General features: G+C 36.5%; 3 non-coding genes across 3 annotated transcripts; 2 read left to right on the top strand and 1 right to left on the bottom strand.

Moving 5' to 3' along the window:
* Positions 1 to 6,163: 6,163 nt before the first annotated feature.
* Positions 6,164 to 6,270, top strand: LOC128284731 (small nucleolar RNA R71). Its single transcript, XR_008275154.1, has one exon. It is a non-coding gene; the product is annotated as a small nucleolar RNA R71 (small nucleolar RNA).
* Positions 6,271 to 10,474: 4,204 nt separating this feature from the next.
* LOC128284555 (small nucleolar RNA R71) lies at positions 10,475 to 10,579 on the top strand. Its single transcript, XR_008274979.1, has one exon. It is a non-coding gene; the product is annotated as a small nucleolar RNA R71 (small nucleolar RNA).
* Positions 10,580 to 15,176: 4,597 nt separating this feature from the next.
* Positions 15,177 to 15,283, bottom strand: LOC128284839 (small nucleolar RNA R71). Its single transcript, XR_008275259.1, has one exon. It is a non-coding gene; the product is annotated as a small nucleolar RNA R71 (small nucleolar RNA).
* Between the last annotated feature and the right edge of the window lie 2,972 nt (positions 15,284 to 18,255).

The following is an 18,255-nucleotide window of genomic DNA, read 5'->3' as shown; positions in this document are numbered from 1 at the left end:
GACTTTCTCAGCAAGCAAACATAGTCCTGTTTTTCGGAGACTATAAAACCCTCTGGTTGTTGCATGTAAATATCCTCCTCAAGTTCTCCATGCGGAAATGCAGGTTTTACATCTAACTGTTCAAGCTCCAAATCATGCATGGCCACAATACCAAGCAAAGCTCAAATCAAACTATACTTAACAACTAGAGAGAACACGTCTGTGAAGTCCACTCCTGGAATTTGACTGTAACCCTTTGCAACAAGCCTTGCTTTACATTTGGGTTCTTCAACTTCTGGAGTCTCTTCTTTCTTCTTAAACACCCATTTACAACGAACAGCCATTTTACCTTTAGGAAGTTTCACAAGGTCCCATGTTCTATTTTTGTGAAGTGATTCCATCTCTTCTTGCATAACAAACATCCACTTTTCTGAGTCTTCACAACTAACCGCCTTAGAATAATTAGATGGCTCTTGATTAACATCTATATCTTCAGCCACATTTAAAGCATAAGAAACTAGATCAACCTCGGCATACTTCTTTGGAGGTTTAATTTCTCTTCTAGTTCTATTTTTGGCGATAGAGTATTGTGGTGAAGAAGCAACTCTATTCTCAATTTTTGTTCTGGCTTAAGGAGTTGACTCTGTATTAATTTGATGCTCCACCTACTTTTGATTTTCTTTATTGGAAGAGTCTTTAAGAGATAAGTTAGGTAGCATAGCAGTTTCATCAAAAACAACATCTCTACTAATCACAACTTTTCTATTTTTAGGACACCATAACTTATATCCTTTTACACCAGCTTTATAACCAAGAAAAAAGCATTTAATGGATCTCGGTTCCAATTTTCCATTATCAACATGAGCATACGCAGGACACCCAAAAATTTTTAAATCAGAATAATTAGCAGGATTACCAGACCATACCTCTTGTGGAGTCTTTTTCTCAATGGCAACGGATGGAGATCGATAGAGGCTGCTTCTGCCCAAAATGACTTCGGTAAGTTGGCATTTGACAACATAAATAGAACCTTCTCCATGATCGTTCTGTTCATTCGTTCTGTAACGCTGTTTTGCTGTGGAGTATGACGAACTGTCAAGTGTCACATAATCCTTTCTGACTTGCACAATCTATTAAACTCATCAGAACAGAACTCTAAGCCATTGTCTATGCGGAGGTATTTTATCTATTTTCCCGTCTATTTTTCAATCATAATTTTCCAAGCCTTAAATGCGAAAAACACATCGCTTTTCTACTTCAAGAAGAATGCCCAAACTTTTCTGGAAAAATCATCAATAAAGGTTAGCATATAATTAGCTCCACCTCTCGAAGGCACTTTGGATGGCCCTCACAAATCAGAATGAATATACTTCAACGTTCCCTTCGTGTTATGGATTCCTCTAGGGAATCGAACTCTCTTTTGCTTCCTAAAAACATAGTGCTCACAGAAATTCAGTTTGCAAATTCCTTGCCCATCAAGAAGTCCTCTTTTGCTGAGTTCTGCCATGTCATTCTCACTCATATGCCCTAGGCGCATATGCCAAAGTTTAGTAATATCATCATCTGGCAAGGAAGAGGAAACGACAGCTGCATCACCAGTAACAGTAGAACCCTGCAAAACATATAACTTGGCAATCTTTCTCTGCCCTTTCATCACAACAAGTGACCTTTTGGAAATCTTTAAAACCCCACTTTCAACTGTGCATCTGTACCCTTTTGAATCAAGAGTACTCAACGAAATTAAATTTCTTTTCAATTCTGGAACATGCCATACGTCACTAAGTGTTCTGACAACTCCATCAAACATCTTAACTTTAATTGTTCCAATACCTGCGATTTTACACGAAACATTATTTCCCATCAAAACAACACCTTCAGACACTATTTCGTAAGTCGTAAACCAATCCCGATTGGGACTCATGTGGAAGGTGCAGCCTGAATCAAGTATCCACTCATCACTTACTTTAGAATCATTGACAAAAATGACTAGAAGTTCACCATCGCTGTAATCTTCTACAACATCAGCTTCACCGGAATTTTCTAGTTGTTTTCCCTTTTGATTCGCAGCCTCCCTTTTAATCTTGTTTTGTAGCTTATAGCACTCAGATTTAATGTGCCCTTTCTTCTTGCAGAAGTTACAAGTTTTACCTCTGTTCGAAGACTTTGATCTACCTTTATATTTACCACGAGGATTCCGTTCCTGTGTCCTACCACGATCATCATCAGTATTCCGATCTTGTCTCCCATGAATAATGAGACCCTCACCCTGAGAGTCGGGTTTAACCACAAGATGCTTCATCTTATCATATGAGGTTAAAGAATCATAAACCTTATCAACTGTGAGAGACTCACGGCTATATAAAATCGTGTCTCTAAAGGTTTAATAAGACAGGGGCAATGAATAAAGTAGAATCAACCCTAGATCTTCCTTATCATACTGAACCTCCATGGCCTCCAAGTTTGAGAGAATTTCTTTAAACACTGTTAAGTGTTCGTGTACAGACGCACCTTCCTCCAAACGATAAGCATAAAGACGCTGCTTCATATGCAACTTGCTTGTTAGAGTTTTCGACATACATATTTGTTCTAGCCTCTTCAATAATGCAGCGGCAGTCTTTTCTTTCATCACATCCTACAAAATTTTGTTGCACAAATGTAGATGTAATTGTGTTAACGCCTTTCGATCCTTACGCTTCTTCTCTTCATCTGTTAATGTCGAAGGCATCTTATCTATCCCTAGCAAGGCATCCTCCAGACTGGTTGCATCTTAATCTACCACAATGCAAATCTGGTGTTACGATCCAACAGTGGAATTTCATTCTTCAAAGACACCATTACTGTGATTGAGATGAACAACCTGGAATCTCTGATACCAATTTGTGAAAAATAAAAAAAATAAAAAAATAAAGAACACACAGATTTTACATGGAAACCCTTTTGGGAAAAAACCACGGGCAGAGGAGAAGAAAATTCACTATGTCAAAAATTGAATCCAATTCAAGAGGAATAGACTATGTCTATTTATAGGCTTGTAAAGCCATATTCTAGTAGGATTGAAACACCTTATCCTAATCAATATAAAATAGATGGAGTTTAATAAGGTTTAAAAACCTTATTCTAAACTAAAATAAAAGAAGTCTAGTTCTATATAGATTTTACTTTTATTTTATTTTCCATCGTATTTTATTAAATAAGAATTCGGGTCACTTAATTCTAACAGATATAAGATCATAAGATAGGGAAAGAAGTGAAACTTCTTGAATGATGAATGGAATCCTTAACTTGGAGTCATAGAAAGTAATCGGCAAAGGCAATGATGAGATTGGAGGAGAATACTCCGGTGGTTGTAGAGGTTGGGTTCCACAACCACAGTGTCCAACGAAGAGGTTATCGTGGTGGTCGGGCAGGACATGACAGTCGTGGGGAACCTTTTCTAGTGAAGGTTCAAGTTCCTAAGTAATAGTGAGCTTTGGTGCTCTTTAAAACTGCGATAAAATCAATAACTCTTTAGGAAATATAAAGGAGAAAGGAGTGGCCAAGCGGTGGTGGGAGAAAGGATTTTTGGCGGCTAGGGTTAGGGTTTTTGGGGAAGGGGATGATAAATAGTGAGGGATTTATATAGGTATTGGGGCACACGACTGTGGGGCACGCTCGTGTACCCTTACTTTAACCTGTGCGTTTCATGATTTTCAAATTTGGGCACATCTGAAATTCAGCCCACGCCCGTGTTCTTTGGGTGTGTTGGTGCACATGGCCGTGTCGCACGGCCGTGTCCTGCTTCGTTCGCTTCTCCCACACTCGTGTATATGTGAGCATGCCCGTTTTATTTTGATAGTATCGACCACGGCTGGTGGGTACAAGTGTGTCACATGCCCGTGCTAATTTGGCAGTTTCGACCACGGTTTATAAATATGAGCGTGTCGCACACTCGTGTTGATTTGACAGAATTGCCCATGGCCACGTTGCACGACCGTGGCAATGTATTGAATCCTATGTTAGGGAAAAATTCTACTCTGTTCTGACACGGCCGCATCGCACGGTCGTGTCTCTGCCCGTGGTATGAGCACAACTTAAGGCACGCCCGTGCGCCTGGCCGTGTGGATGTGGAAAATCTGTGTTCAAGGACTCAATTAGTGATTTAGATGTTAAAAATAATAACTTAAAGAAATCAACACTGTTAATGCTCGGGTTGCCTCCCGAGAAGCACTTATTTATAGTCTAAGCTCGACTTACCTCAATTTCGTGTGATTACGGTGGAATAACGAGTTAAAACTCCTCACCTCTGCTATCAATTTTATCAAAATAAGGTTTGAGCCAAGTATAATTTACCTTAAAACTTTCCAATACAGTATGTGTTACCTTGACTGTACCATGTGGGAAGATGTTCATTACCGTGAAAGGAGTCACTCTGTCCGTATTGTGCTCTATAGCAGCCATTCGGGGGTCATTTTCATCTAACAATACTTTGTCCCCAACTTTAATTTACCTTGTTTCATCCCTATGTTCATTGTGGTGTCGCTTCGATTTTTCGTGTGCTATTGGTTTCTCTTTGATTGGTGTTTTCATCTAGTTCATCGACCTAAAGTCTTTGTTCTTCATAGATGGGTCCTTTGTTGTTACTTGAACATGGCTCTTGTATGCTCCTCGAACGTGTTTCCTGCAAAGAAGGTTGCACCACATGATTAGTATTGGTACCATGATTTATACAACCACCCTCAATATTTGATGTGTTATTCAAATTACAAGCTTGAAGAGTGATTGTTTCATCACCCACACAAAGTGTGAGTTCACCTGTACCAACATCAATAATGGTTCTAGCAGTTGCTAAAAAGGGTTCTCCTAAAATCAAAGGTATGTTACTATCCTCTTTCATATCTAGAACAACAAAGTCTATTGGGTATATAAATTTATCAATTTTAACAAGAACATCTTCAATGATACCCCTAGGAAATCTAATGGTTTTATTAGCCAATTGAATGCTCATCCTAATTTGTTTGGGTTTCCCAAGACCGAGCTGTTTAAACATTTTACAGGGCATAACATTAATGCTCACCCCTAAATCATCCAATGCATTATTCACGTTCAGACTACCAATCAAACAAGGAATCGTAAAACTCCCTGGATCTTTCAACTTGTTGGGTAGCTTATTCTGTAGAACGGCTGAGCAAACTGCGTTCAACTCTACATGCAACGCCTCATCCAACATCCGTTTATTTGCTAAAAGTTTCTTTAAAAATTTAACTACGTTTGGCATCTGCGAAAGAGCTTTAATAAACGGTAAGTTAATACATAATTTCTTTAATAGTGGTATGGCACACAAGGTTTGTACTCTTTACTTACCGGTTTTTGCTCATTGTGGTCCACCTTACCTTTTACCTTTACTTGCAACAATTCATAGCCTTGGTTCTGGTTTAGGTTCGACTAACCCTTCCTTATCTCGAGTGATAATCGTATTAAGTTGTTCCCTTAGGTTAGATTCAATGTTACTTGGCAAGCTACCTTGTGGTCGCTCAAAAATTAATTTGGCAAGTTTGTCTATCTGAGTTTCAAGCCCTTGGATCAACACTTGTTGATTATTAAGTGTTGTTTCGGTATTCTAAAAACGAGTTTCTGACACTGAGATAAATTTCGTTAGCATCTCCTCAAGGTTCGGCTTCTTTTCCTACTGGTAAGGTGGTTATTGAAAACCTGGGGGATGTTGTGGCCTTTGATTTCCTTGACCACCCCATGAGAAGTTGGGATGGTTTCTCCAACCTGCATTATAAGTATTAATGTATGGGTTATTTTGAGGTCTAGAATTATTGTTACCCATATATTGAACTTTTTCCTCCTTAGTGATAGGGTTGAATGATTGATATTCTATGTGTACTCCTCCTCCATTCGAATCGCACCTCATCACGGGATGTACCTGAGTAGAACCACTTGAACCGTCAATCTTTTTATTTAAAAGTTCTACCTGATTTGATAGCATAGTGACCGCTTCGACGTTAAAAGCGTTGGCTGCTCTTGTTGGCTTTGTCCTTATAACTTGCCACTATAATTATTCAGTGACATCTCTTCTATAAATTCATAAGCCTCCTCAGGTGTCTTATTATTGATAGTCCTACCAGCAGCTGTGTCAATCATTTGTCTAGTCGAAGGATTCAAGCCATTGTAAAAAGTTTGAACCTGTAGGTAGAGTGGTAACCCATCGTGAGGGCACCTTCTTAATAGATCCTTGTATCTCTCCCATGCATCATAGAGTGTTTCTAGATCCATCTGCACAAAAGAAGAGATATCATTCCTCAACTTACTAATTTTAGCCGGCGGAAAATATTTAAGTAAGAATTTTTTGGTCATTTGTTCCCAAGTAGTAATTGACCCTCATGGTAACGAGTTCAACCACTGTTTAGCTTTGTTCCTCAACAAAAAGGGAAACAACTGAAGGCAGATGGCATCGTCAGAAATGCCTTTGATTTTAAATGTGTCGCAAAACTTCACAAAAGTTGCCAAATGAGTGTTTGGATTCTCATCCTGCAAACCATCAAACTGAACAAACTGTTGTATCATTTGAATTGTGTTAGGTTTCAGTTTAAAATTATTTGCAGCAATAGTAGGTCTAATTATACTCGATTCGTCTCCTATTAAGGTAGGTTTAGCATAATCGTACATAGTACGAGGAGCAGGATTCTGATTTATTGGTTCTGCAGCAACCACAGGCGAAAGCTGATTATTCTGATTTTTAGCCATCTCCTCGGTTGTGTTATGGATATCTTCCTCTTGTACTTCCTCTATGTTTCTTAGGTTTCGCCTTATTTCTCTTCGGTTTCTGTGAACTGTACTTTCAATCTTGCTATCAAAAAGTAATGGTCCTGACGGGTTTCTTCTAGTCATAAACTATAAAAACTTGTAAGAAGAAAACAAAATAAAATTAACAAAAATCAAAATAAAATTTAAATTGCAATAAAATAAATGGCCAAAGTAATAAAAATTAAGTGTTCCTAATATCTTAGTTCCCTGGAAATGGTGCCAAAAACTTGATGATCATTAAATCGTGATAAGTTTTAAATTTATAATTGAACGTACTTGAAAACTAACTATTATCACGATGAAGGCAAGCGCACCTGTCGAACTGTAGTATAGTTTATAGCAAGACCGGGATGTCGAACCCATAAGAACTAAAAGTACTAGTATTAACTTTATTTTTATTATCTAGCCTAAAATTAAGGGGGATTTGTTTTAACTAAACTAAGAATGCACAGAAAGTAAATTGGGAAAATACTTTTAGGAAAAACTGATTGATTTGGATGATACCGAAGAGAAAATCCACCTAGACTTCACTTGTTATTTGACTCTGACTCAGACGATTTATTCACTTGACTTGATCGGTAGAAATCTCTAAGTTATATTATTATCTCTCTCGAGACTAAAAACGTCTAACCCTAGGTTGATTAATTGAAATCTCTTTCTAATTAAAACCCCTAGTGTTGCATTAACTTGATCTATGGATTCCCTTATTAAGTTTTACCCTAATTCGGAAAAATTATGTCGCCCTATGTCTAGGGGTGCAATCAACTCTACTTAATTATGCTAGATCTACTTTTAGACAGGGACTTTTGCTCCTCTGAATAAGCACATCAATACTTGAATCAATATCTTGGAATATTAAAGCAAGAAATAAGAAATCATAATTAAGAACAAGTCAAATATTTATCATATAATTCAGAAAATAATAACAAGATCAGTCTTAGGTTTCATTCCCCTTAGGGATTTAGGGGTTTTTAGTTCATAAGTGTAAAAGAAAACATCTCAAAAGAATAATGATAACAAAACATAAAGAAAACCCAAAAACTCCTGAAGGAAATTGAAGAGAGATCTTCAATCTTGAAGAAGAATTTGGCTTCTGAGATGGATCAATCAGCTTTCTTCAAGTAATTCCTTGCCTCCTATTCTGTGTGTTCCCTTTTGTCCTCCTCTAGTGTGTTTAAATAGGCTTTGGAATGCCTCAAAGCCCTCAAAAGTGTCCTTTTCTGATTAGAGCTAGACTTGGGCCCGACAGGGACACACCCTTGCGACACGCCCGTGTGCGAGTGCTTTAAACCATGTTTGTCTGTTGAATAGACACGGCCGTGTGGTCTACCCATGTAGGGAATTCTAGACCGTCTTAATTTCCCATGTTAGCCCATTTTCTCTGTTTTCGGCCCGTTTCTCACTTTTTTTATTCTCTCATGCTCACCTAAGTATAAAACATGAAATTAAAGGATTAGGAGCATCAAATTCACCAAATCTAAAGAGAAATCATCCATAAATGTGCTTATCATAGGATAAAAATTTATATAAATTATGGTTTATCAAATTTTGATATATTTTAGTTAAGTGTTTTTAGCTTCACTTACATTCAAGAAACTGTTCAAATTGAGTCTTTTCTTGACCTTAAGAGCCGAATAAGGCCTAAAGGGGAGCTAATGTACCTTTTCAGTGTGTTCGAGACTATAATAAGGCATTTAGACCGATAATGGATGTTATGTCACCATATAGAAAGAAGAATAGAGAAAGTGAAAAACATGCTTCAATGTCACAACACAGGCCGAGAGTGTCACGACATACCCCTGAAGACATCTTAAGGAGGAGTATACTAACTTCTATGAGAGATACAACTATTGGTGTGTCGCAACATCGACTTTAGGATGGTAAATAAACAAGAAACAGGGGCATTTTGGTCCACACAATTGAACTTAAAGCTCGGGAACATCAACTAATCTAAGGTTTAGGATAACGACAACCTGAAGGATATAAATAGGCTCATTTAGCACAGGTTATAGACATCATTCCTTTAGGCTAGATTCTCTCTATAAAATTTAGTTTAGCTTTCTTTCAATCTTAGGTTTTAGATTTCTTTTATTTTTTTCTTGTTGATTTCAAGAGATTTGAATTGTGGAAGCAGTCAAACTCTATGAATTTCAATACAATCAGGCTCTTCATTTACTTTATATTGTTGATTTAATTAGCATGCTTTCTCTTCATATTGATTTCATATTGTCTATGAAAGCCATGAGGAACTAATCTCTCTGAGTAGGATTAACGAGTGCAGGTATAATCTGTTAACTATTTTATAGGGTTATTCAATAGATAAGCTATTTGGTAACAGAAGAATGTGAAAGAAAACTTGGGCCTGGCAACTCGGAGAAGTCATCAAGGTGGGAATTAACCCAAAATTGGTATTGCCCATTCATGAACACCTTCACCCCAAGCTAGTCATGACTGTGAGGTCAAAAGATAAGTAGTTCTTGCTGACTCGTTCTGTTAGTGGAAGATCAAAAGATCTTGCTAGGGTAATGAATAGTTGAATGACAAGGAACCCATAGCAACAGTTGATAGGGATTATCGAAGCGAGCTAATCACTCGTAATCGAGATTTGCTTTACTCTACCCTTCTATCTCCTAAATTTATCTATTTTATGTTATTTTATTTTACTTTATTATTCTGAAAACTCTAAAAACCTTCATTTTGTGCTCCCGTATTATAATTTATTTTAAGTACTAATTAGATGTTTTAATGTTTAGGTTAGAATTAACTAGTGCTAGCCTCCCTTAGGTACGATCCTTGGACTACTCACCCACTTGTCATTATATTTTATTGCAATATTCACACTTTGGACGTTAGTAAGTCTAGAAGCAGTCAATTTGGCATCATTGCCGATAAGGCAATGCCACTAGATTGATTTCCATTTTTGTCTTTTAAAAGAATAATTAGGAAATTTGTAGGTTATAGTTACGAATTTCACATGCTCTTTGCCTTACCTCCGTGTATAATCTTCTGTGTTACTGGGAGTGACTGAGCTAATTTGTCTTTCGATATCACCCATCATGTTCATCAATTGGCTCATTTGATCCTCGAGCTTAGTCAATGTTCTTGTTAGCTGATGTACTCAGACTGCACTTTCTTGACATTTGTTCTCATTGACTACACCTCTCCCTCAATTCTATCATGACATTGACCATATAACATATGGTCACTCTCTATCTTGGGGTTTCTGCAAGTAAGGAGGTTGGTAATTAGTATTTTTAACTTGACTTCAATTGTTACCTCTTCCTTGGTTTCCTTCCCATCTCAAGATCGAGTGATCTCTCCAGCCAAGATTGCATGTGTTTAAATAAGGGTTTCCACCCCTATTCCCAAATTAACTTATATCCTTAGTAGGATTATTGATATAATGGAAGATTGGCTTGTCTCTTCCATGAATAGACGGTGTAGAAGCAGATTCAATACAGTTAAGTCTATCCACTAGTTGTTGGTATTTATCATGCTCTTGAATAGCTTTGACCGTTGTGGGTTTCTAGTCATATGTGAATCATTTAGTTGGCCACTGGTAGGAGTTTAATTCCATATTTCAATAATTTCATACACATCCTCGTACATCGTCTTCATAAAGGCTCCTCCTATTGCTCCTTCTAATCCAGATCTTGCGTTTGCATCCAACACATTATAAATTATTTGCAATCTCATCCACTCAATAAATATTTTGTGCGAGCATTTTTTAATCAACATTTTAAAGTGTTCCCATGTCTCATAGAAGCTTTCTCCTTCCATCTATCTAAAGGCAACAATATCTCTTCTTAATTAGACTGCTTTACTAATCGAGAAAAACTTCTGTAGGAATTTTCCAGAAAGTTCGTCCCATGTCATGATGGATCCTGGAGCTTGTGAGTCTACATAAGAAAAGGTGTTATCAATCAGAGAAAAGGGGAACAACCGGAGATGAATAGCATCATCTGTGACCCTATTATACTTAAAAGCATCATAGAGTTTATGGAACTATTTGAAATGTTGACTAGGATCCTCTACCATATTGCCCCTAAAAAACACATTATTTGGGATCATTTGTACCATTTTCGGTTTGATTTCAAAATTTTTAGTTGAAATCACTGGTTTCCCTGTACTTTCCTGAACCATATCTAAACTTGGTAGGGCATAGGCTCATAAGTTCTCTCATTCCGAGCCATATGCACGTCTACGGGTAATTATGGTGTTGGTGGGTCTCTTAGGCTATTATCGTCAGCACCGTAGAACAATGGATTTTCATGTGGTACACTAATTGCAACTGCTGGTGGTGGATCTTGCATTTGCTATTACTGCTGCTATTTGCGATTCCTTTAAATTATTCTTTTTGGATCTGTGGTTGCTACAATAGGCGTCTCGCTACTTCGTGTCATACACCAAACCCTGAAAGAAAAGATTAGTAATATTAAAACAAAATAAAATTGTATCTATAGCTAAGAAATTTTCTAATTATTCTTTTGGAATGTGAAAATTAAATTCAATCAAATGATGTTAGCTCCCCGACAACGACACCAACAACTTGACCGCCTCTTGATGTACTAACGTCTAGAGTGTGAATATTGCAATGAATGAAGAATTACTAGGTGGTATCCCCAAGTATACGAGTCGAGTTGTAATATAAATTTTACAACAAAGTAGTAACTACTCCGAGGACCATACCTAAGGCAGGTGAGTACTAAATCAATCTTAACCTAAACAATTAAATATCTAATTAATACTTTAAGTGAGTTATAGTACGAAAGTAAAATAAAATATGATTTTAGGGTTTCTTAAACTAAGGATATAAAATAACATAAAAAAAGTAAAATTGCAAGAGATAGAGAGAAATAAAGTGAATCAAATATGAAGATGGGTGATTAGCTTACTTCTGCAATCTCAATCAACTATCGTCTTGGGTTCTTTGTCAATCAACCAGTTGCTATCATAGCAGGATCTTCTGATCTTCCCTTAACATAATGATTCAGTAATGACTACTTATCTTCTGACCTCACAGTCCAGACTGGATTGGGGTCAAGGTGTTCACGGATGGGCAACACCAATTTTGGGTTAATTTCCACCTTGATGACTTCTTGGGATTGTCAGGCCTAGGGTTTGTTTCACATTCATCATTTCCCAAACAATTAAACCATTGATTAACCCTACAAAATAGGTAGGAGATCATGACAGAAGGATTAGTTCCTCATGGCTTTCATAAACATGGAATAAATGGAAGAATTACAATAGGAAATGCATTGAAATATAGAGTTTAAGAAAAGCCTGATTGATATAGATAATAAGCATGAATCCACAGAAGTTGATCTCCTTTACAATCAAATCTCTTGAAGAAGACAAATAACTAAAACTAGGAAAACCTAGGAAAGAAAGAAAACATGACTAAATTTAATAGAAGAAAACTACATTAAAATTAAGATGTCTTTTACATGTTCTAAAGGGGCCTATTTATAGTCTTCAGGTGGCTGTCATCCTTAACCCTAGGTTACCTGACGTTCCTGAGCTTAAAGTTCGATTGTGTAGACCAAACGCCCCTGCTTCGTGTTTTATTCCCATTACAGAGTCGATGTCGCGATACACCAGGACTTGTGTCGCGACGTAGCAACCAACATGTTCCTCTATAGCAATCTTTAGTGGTATGTCGAGACACCCTCCGACCTGTGTCACGACATTGAAGGCAATTTCTCACTTTCTCTATTCTGCTCTTTATGTTGCAACATTGGTTCCTCCATGTTGTGACATAATGTCCAGTATTGACCTAAAATGCCCTCTAACGGTCTCCTGCACACTTAAAAAAAATTTCAGCTCTCCCTTAGGCCTTACTCAACACTTAAGGTTAATAAAAGGCTCGATGTACACATTTTATTGAATGTAAACAAAACCAAAGAAACTTAATTAAAAACATAATGAAAATGCTAGTTGTAAACGGAAAAATATATAGGATTTTTCCTATGTTATTTATCACCTTTGTACTTAAATTCATTGTTAAAACCTTGTAATTATTTAATAAGTTAATGAAATATATGAAAATATGAAATTGGGACATAAAAATTATTAAAATGTGATTTTATGCTTTATTATATAGTTTTCATGCGAAAATGGCTTCTTTTATATTAATTTTAGCATATTATATTTTCAAGCTATAAAGTGGGCTATGCATGATTAAATTAAATAATAAAATATAAAGTTATATTTAATAATTTATTTTAATATATTTCACTAAGAAATTGGATTTTAATTAATTAATTAAATTGATTAATTAAAGTGGTTAAATTATATTCTTTGGTCCTCTAAATTATCTACTATTGTTGGACAGGTCTGAGAGCTCTATGTTGATTACAAAACCATCCGAATAGAGGACCAAGTCAACCCAAAATTAATCTGCATGTGGATGTTCATAAATCAAATTTTGGTTTAATTACACAAGGTCCTTGAAGAGTTGAAGAAATTGGAGATTTACCCAGAGATTTGCAATTGACCAAGTCTTGATCTTGATGATGTTATGGCACTTAAATCAAGAAAAAATCAGCCACACTCCCACAAATCATGGTCGGCCACTCTTGGATGAAATTTCAAATGATGGACACTCCTATTTTTAGCAAACTAGCTCCTTTGCGTCACCTATAAATAAGACCCTATTTCTCACTTATCCATCATCTCTCACTCATTCATCATTCTCTCCTCTCTTATCTCTCTTGGCTTTCTTTGCACCTCACGCCTATCATCATTTTTGCATAAGGACTTTCAGTAAATTAGCCTTCTAAAGAGCCCTTGGTTGGCCATCTTGGAGAGCCATCAACAAAGGAGCAAAGCGAAGGAACGAAGGAGCCCTCGTTAGTCAAAGTCTTGGGTGACAGCCACTTTGATTTGGCTTTAATCTTTCTTTTCTTTAACTTAACTCAAGAATGTTTGCTATGTCTTTACTATTCTTGTTTACAACAATGATAGCTTAATTTTATTTAAGTTAGGATGATTGCTTTGAATAAATAATAATTATTTGATTCATGCTTATAATGTTTGTGCCTCAATCGACCATGTTTTCAATTAAAATCAATTATGTATTTCATTCATATGTGATTGAAATGCACCTGAATTAGTTGAGCGATCCTAACCAGACGATGGCTAATGGATACATAATTGAAATGTGCATGCTCAATTTAGATCCTAACCTGATTAAGTTGCAGGTTACATAACAACCCTAACCAGGCTTATCTGAATAGTTTTTATATTTGTGTGACTAAACTGTTTCAAACCTAACACGTCCCTGTTGTCTTGCACGAATACTAAGAAACCTTTAGTAAATAAGGATCAGTAAAATGCGTATTTATTGAGTAAAGGATTGCGAAAGGACCTAATATGGTTTCCAAACTCATGAAAGATCGAGTTGTGATGGAATGTTTCTCCAAATATTGATAAGCATGTTGATAACAATTTGAGTTTAATTAAAGTGATTGTCCTAGCTTATGTATGTTATAATTGTTGTTTATTGTGTTAATTCTGCTAAAATCTATTTCATTCATATAGTTGCATGTTAGGATAAATCACATTAAGGATCATTGCATCTAGATTAATTTTACATAATTTTAATCAATACTTCCAAATCAATTTGTGTTTCTATTTACCAAGTTGTTAATAATATTTTTATAATTGAGTGACTTAGCACGAATACAATCCTTGTGGAGACGATAACTCGATACTTACTTATTACTTGATAACGACTGTGTATACTTGCACAAATCTGAGCGTTTCAAGTTTTTGGCGTCGTTGTCGCGGATTGTCAACTGTTGCCATAGTCATTCTTTGTGAAATTACTTATTTTCAATTTGGTTATTTCTAATAGTACTAACTTATTCTTTTTTATTTTGTGATTTTTTTCAGGTGTTTATGAGCATAGATCAAATTTTCGAGTTACTCCTAGTAGACCCTGAAATTGAGTGAACTTTCAGACAAATAAGACGTGAACGAACAACTCAAAGACAAGTCGAGATGGACCTTGGAAATCAGAATCAAGACCAATGTAATGAAGCCGATCATGTATGAAATCCCATCCTTATTGCCAATGATAGGGATTGATGCATTAGACAATATGCTGTGCCGCTTCTCAATGAGTTAAATCCAGGAATTAGAAGGCTAGATATTGAGGCAACCTAATTCGAGTGATTTGTCTAATGCACTGAATTGTTTATAAACAATTGTTTATGAAGGTGAGTGATTTGTTCAAGATAGCCGGTGTGACTGAAGATGCACTGAGGTTGAAGTTGTTTTCGTACTCGTTGTGAGATCGAGCATGAGCATGGCTCAATTCATTGCCACCAAGTTCCATATCTACATGGCAAGAATTAGTAGAGAGATTTTTGGTTAAGTATTTCCCACCTAGCAAGAACGCTAAGTTAAGGAACAAGATCACAACTTTCCAACAATTGGATGATGAGTCTTTGTATGAGGCTTGGGAGCGATTCAAGGAGTTACTTTGTAAGTGTTCTTATCATGGGATTCCTCATTGTAACTAGTTGGAGACAATCTATAATGGTCTCAGAGCACATACAAAATTGATGGTAAATGCTTTTACGAATGGTGCAATTTTGTCTAAATCTAACAATGAGGCTTATGAGATCACCGAAAGGATCGCGAGCAACAACTATCAATGGCCAACAAATTGAACAGCTTTAGGAAGACGTGTAGCTGGAGTTCATAAAGTTGATGCTCTCCCTTCGTTATTAGCTTAGGTATTGTCTATTTCCACTATGTTAAAGCAGTTTACCGCTAATAGTACTAATAATTTTAAAGCTTAGCCACCATGTCCGTTTGAAGTAGTTTCCTGTGTGTACTATGGGAAAAGACATTCTTTTGAGAATTGCCCATTGAATCCCGAGTCAGTGTACTATGTGAGGAACCAACACCAAAATAGGAATGGACAATGACCCTAGTCCAACTTTTATAATCCTTCATGGCATAATCACCCCAACTTTTCTTAGAGCAACCAAGGAAATGGACCAAACAACAACTTTATGCAACATAGACTCAACCAATCTCAAGGCTTTAATCAGCAAGCTCCAAAACCACCTCAAGCTGAAGCATCAAACATTTTGGAGAACTTATTGAAAGCATACATGGAAAAGAATGACTCTTTGATCCAAAGCCAAGTAGCAATACTGAAAAATTTGGAAAACCAAATGGGCCAGTTAGCTACAGAGCTTCGTAATAAACCGCAAGGAACCTTACCGAGCGATATTGAGAATCCATGAAATTAGGGTAAAGAACATATCAAGGTAGTGGCATTGTGAAGTGGTAAAATTTTGGAACCCCAATTGATTGAGGTCAAAGATAAGCCCGTTGAGAAGAATCAACCAGCTGTTGAAATTCCTACACTAAAGGAATCAGAATCTACAAAGACTGACAAGGTAAATCCTAACTTAGTGAATTCAGATACTTTAACATCTTCTTTGGATGTAGATTTACCTACTCAGAAGACTTGTTCGATTCAATCGAAATTTTCATCACCTCCATATCAGCAAAGATTGTAGCAACACAAGCAAAAACAAGAGGTGTAATTCAATAAGGTTTTGGATGTTCTGAAGCAATTACACATCAATATTCTATTGGTGGAGGCTTTTGAACAAATGTCGAATTATGTGAAGTTTATGAAGGATGTACTATCCAAGAAGAAACAACTAAGTGAGTATGAGACTGTCGCCTTGACAAAGGGGTGGAGTGCGTTCCTACAGAACAAGTTGCCACCGAAATTGAAGGATCCAGGAAGTTTTACAATACCTTGTAACATTGGTGAATCTTACTGTGATAAAGCTTTCTGTGACTTAGGAGCAAGTATCCACTTGATGCCTAAGTCTATTTTCAAGATGCAAGGGATAGGAGAAGTAAGACCTACAACTGTGATGCTCCAGCTAGCGGATCGATCTTTAGCATACCTCGAAGGAAAGATCGAGGATTTTTTTCCTGCTAATTTCATTATTCTAGATTTTTAAGTAGATAATGAAATGCCAATTATCCTTGGGAGACCTTTCCTAGCCACGAGAAGAACGTTAATTGATGTGTAGAAAGACGAACTCACCATGCGAGTTCAAGATGATCAGGCAACTTTTAACATTCTTAAAGTGATGAAATTTCACGATTCGACAGAAGATTTTTTAGTTATGGAAGAGATAGGAACCTCGATTTCTATGGAAAGCAATTTTGAAGAAGATCCATTGGAGAAAGCCTTAGGATTTGACCTTTTGGAGGATGAAGAAAGTGAAGAAAACATGGTTGTAGTGGAAGCCAATCCGAGAAATTTTATTCAATCCACATGGTTTGAACCATTGGAGTTGGAAGTTAGAGAATTTGTGCAACCCAAATTGTCAATTGAAGAACCACCTACACTCGAACTAAAGGTATTTCCTTCCATTTGAAATACGTTTATTTAGGTGACTGTTCCACTTTGCCTGTGATTATTTCAGTAAATTGACAAAAGATCAAGATGAGCAACTAATTTCTATTCTAAAGAAATTTAAGAAAACAATTGGTTGGACCATAGCTGATATTTGAGGTGTAAGCCTTCATTTTGCATGTACAAAATTATTCTAGAGGAACGTAAAAAAGCTCGAATTGATGGGCAAATGAGGCTCAATCCTTTTATGAAGGAAGTCGTGAGAAAGGAAGTGATCAAATGGCTAGATGCAGGAATCATCTATGCTATTTCAAATAGTTCGTGGGTAAGTCCGGTATAGTGTATGCTGAAGAAAGGTGGAATTACGATTGTTGAGAATGAGGTAACGAATTGATCCCAACATGAACTTTTACTGGTTGGAGAATTTATGTTGAATATAGAAAGCTAAATAAAGCCACTCAGAAGGACCATTTTCCGTTGCCTTTTATGGATCAGATGTTAGACTGCCTGATAGGTGATGAATTCTATTGTGTTTTAGATGGTTATTCGGGATATAACCAAATAGTTGTAGATCCGGAAGACCAACATAAAATAACCTTTACTTGTCCATATGGCACGTTTGCTTTTAGGCGAATGCTTTTTGGTTTATACAATGCACCTGCAACTTTTCAACGATGCATGATGGCAATATTCACTGATATGGTTGAAAATTCTGTTGAGGTTTTCATGCATGATTTTTCTGTTTTTGGTAACACTTATGATATTTGTTTGAGTAATTTGGCTAAAGTACTGAAGAGATGCGAAGAGACGAATCTTGTCCTTAATTGGGAGAAATGCCATTTTATGGTTAAGGAAAGGATTGTCTTAGGGCATAGAATTTCAAAGAAAGGAATTGAAGTCGACAAAACAAATATGGATATAATTGAAAGATTACCGGCCCCAATGAATATGAAAGGAGTCAGAAGTTTCTTCGGCCATGCCGATTTTTACCGAAGGTTTATCAAAGATTTTTCGAAAATTTTTAAACCGTTTTGTTTGGTGTTAGAGAAAGATGCAGTGCTTGATTTTAACCAAGCATGTTG

The sequence above is a fragment of the Gossypium arboreum genome, chromosome 11, assembly GCF_025698485.1.
Source record: "Gossypium arboreum isolate Shixiya-1 chromosome 11, ASM2569848v2, whole genome shotgun sequence".
Lineage (NCBI taxonomy): Eukaryota > Viridiplantae > Streptophyta > Magnoliopsida > Malvales > Malvaceae > Gossypium > Gossypium arboreum.
Note: the sequence above shows the minus strand (reverse complement) of the source record. Positions and strands in the feature narration are given on the sequence as shown.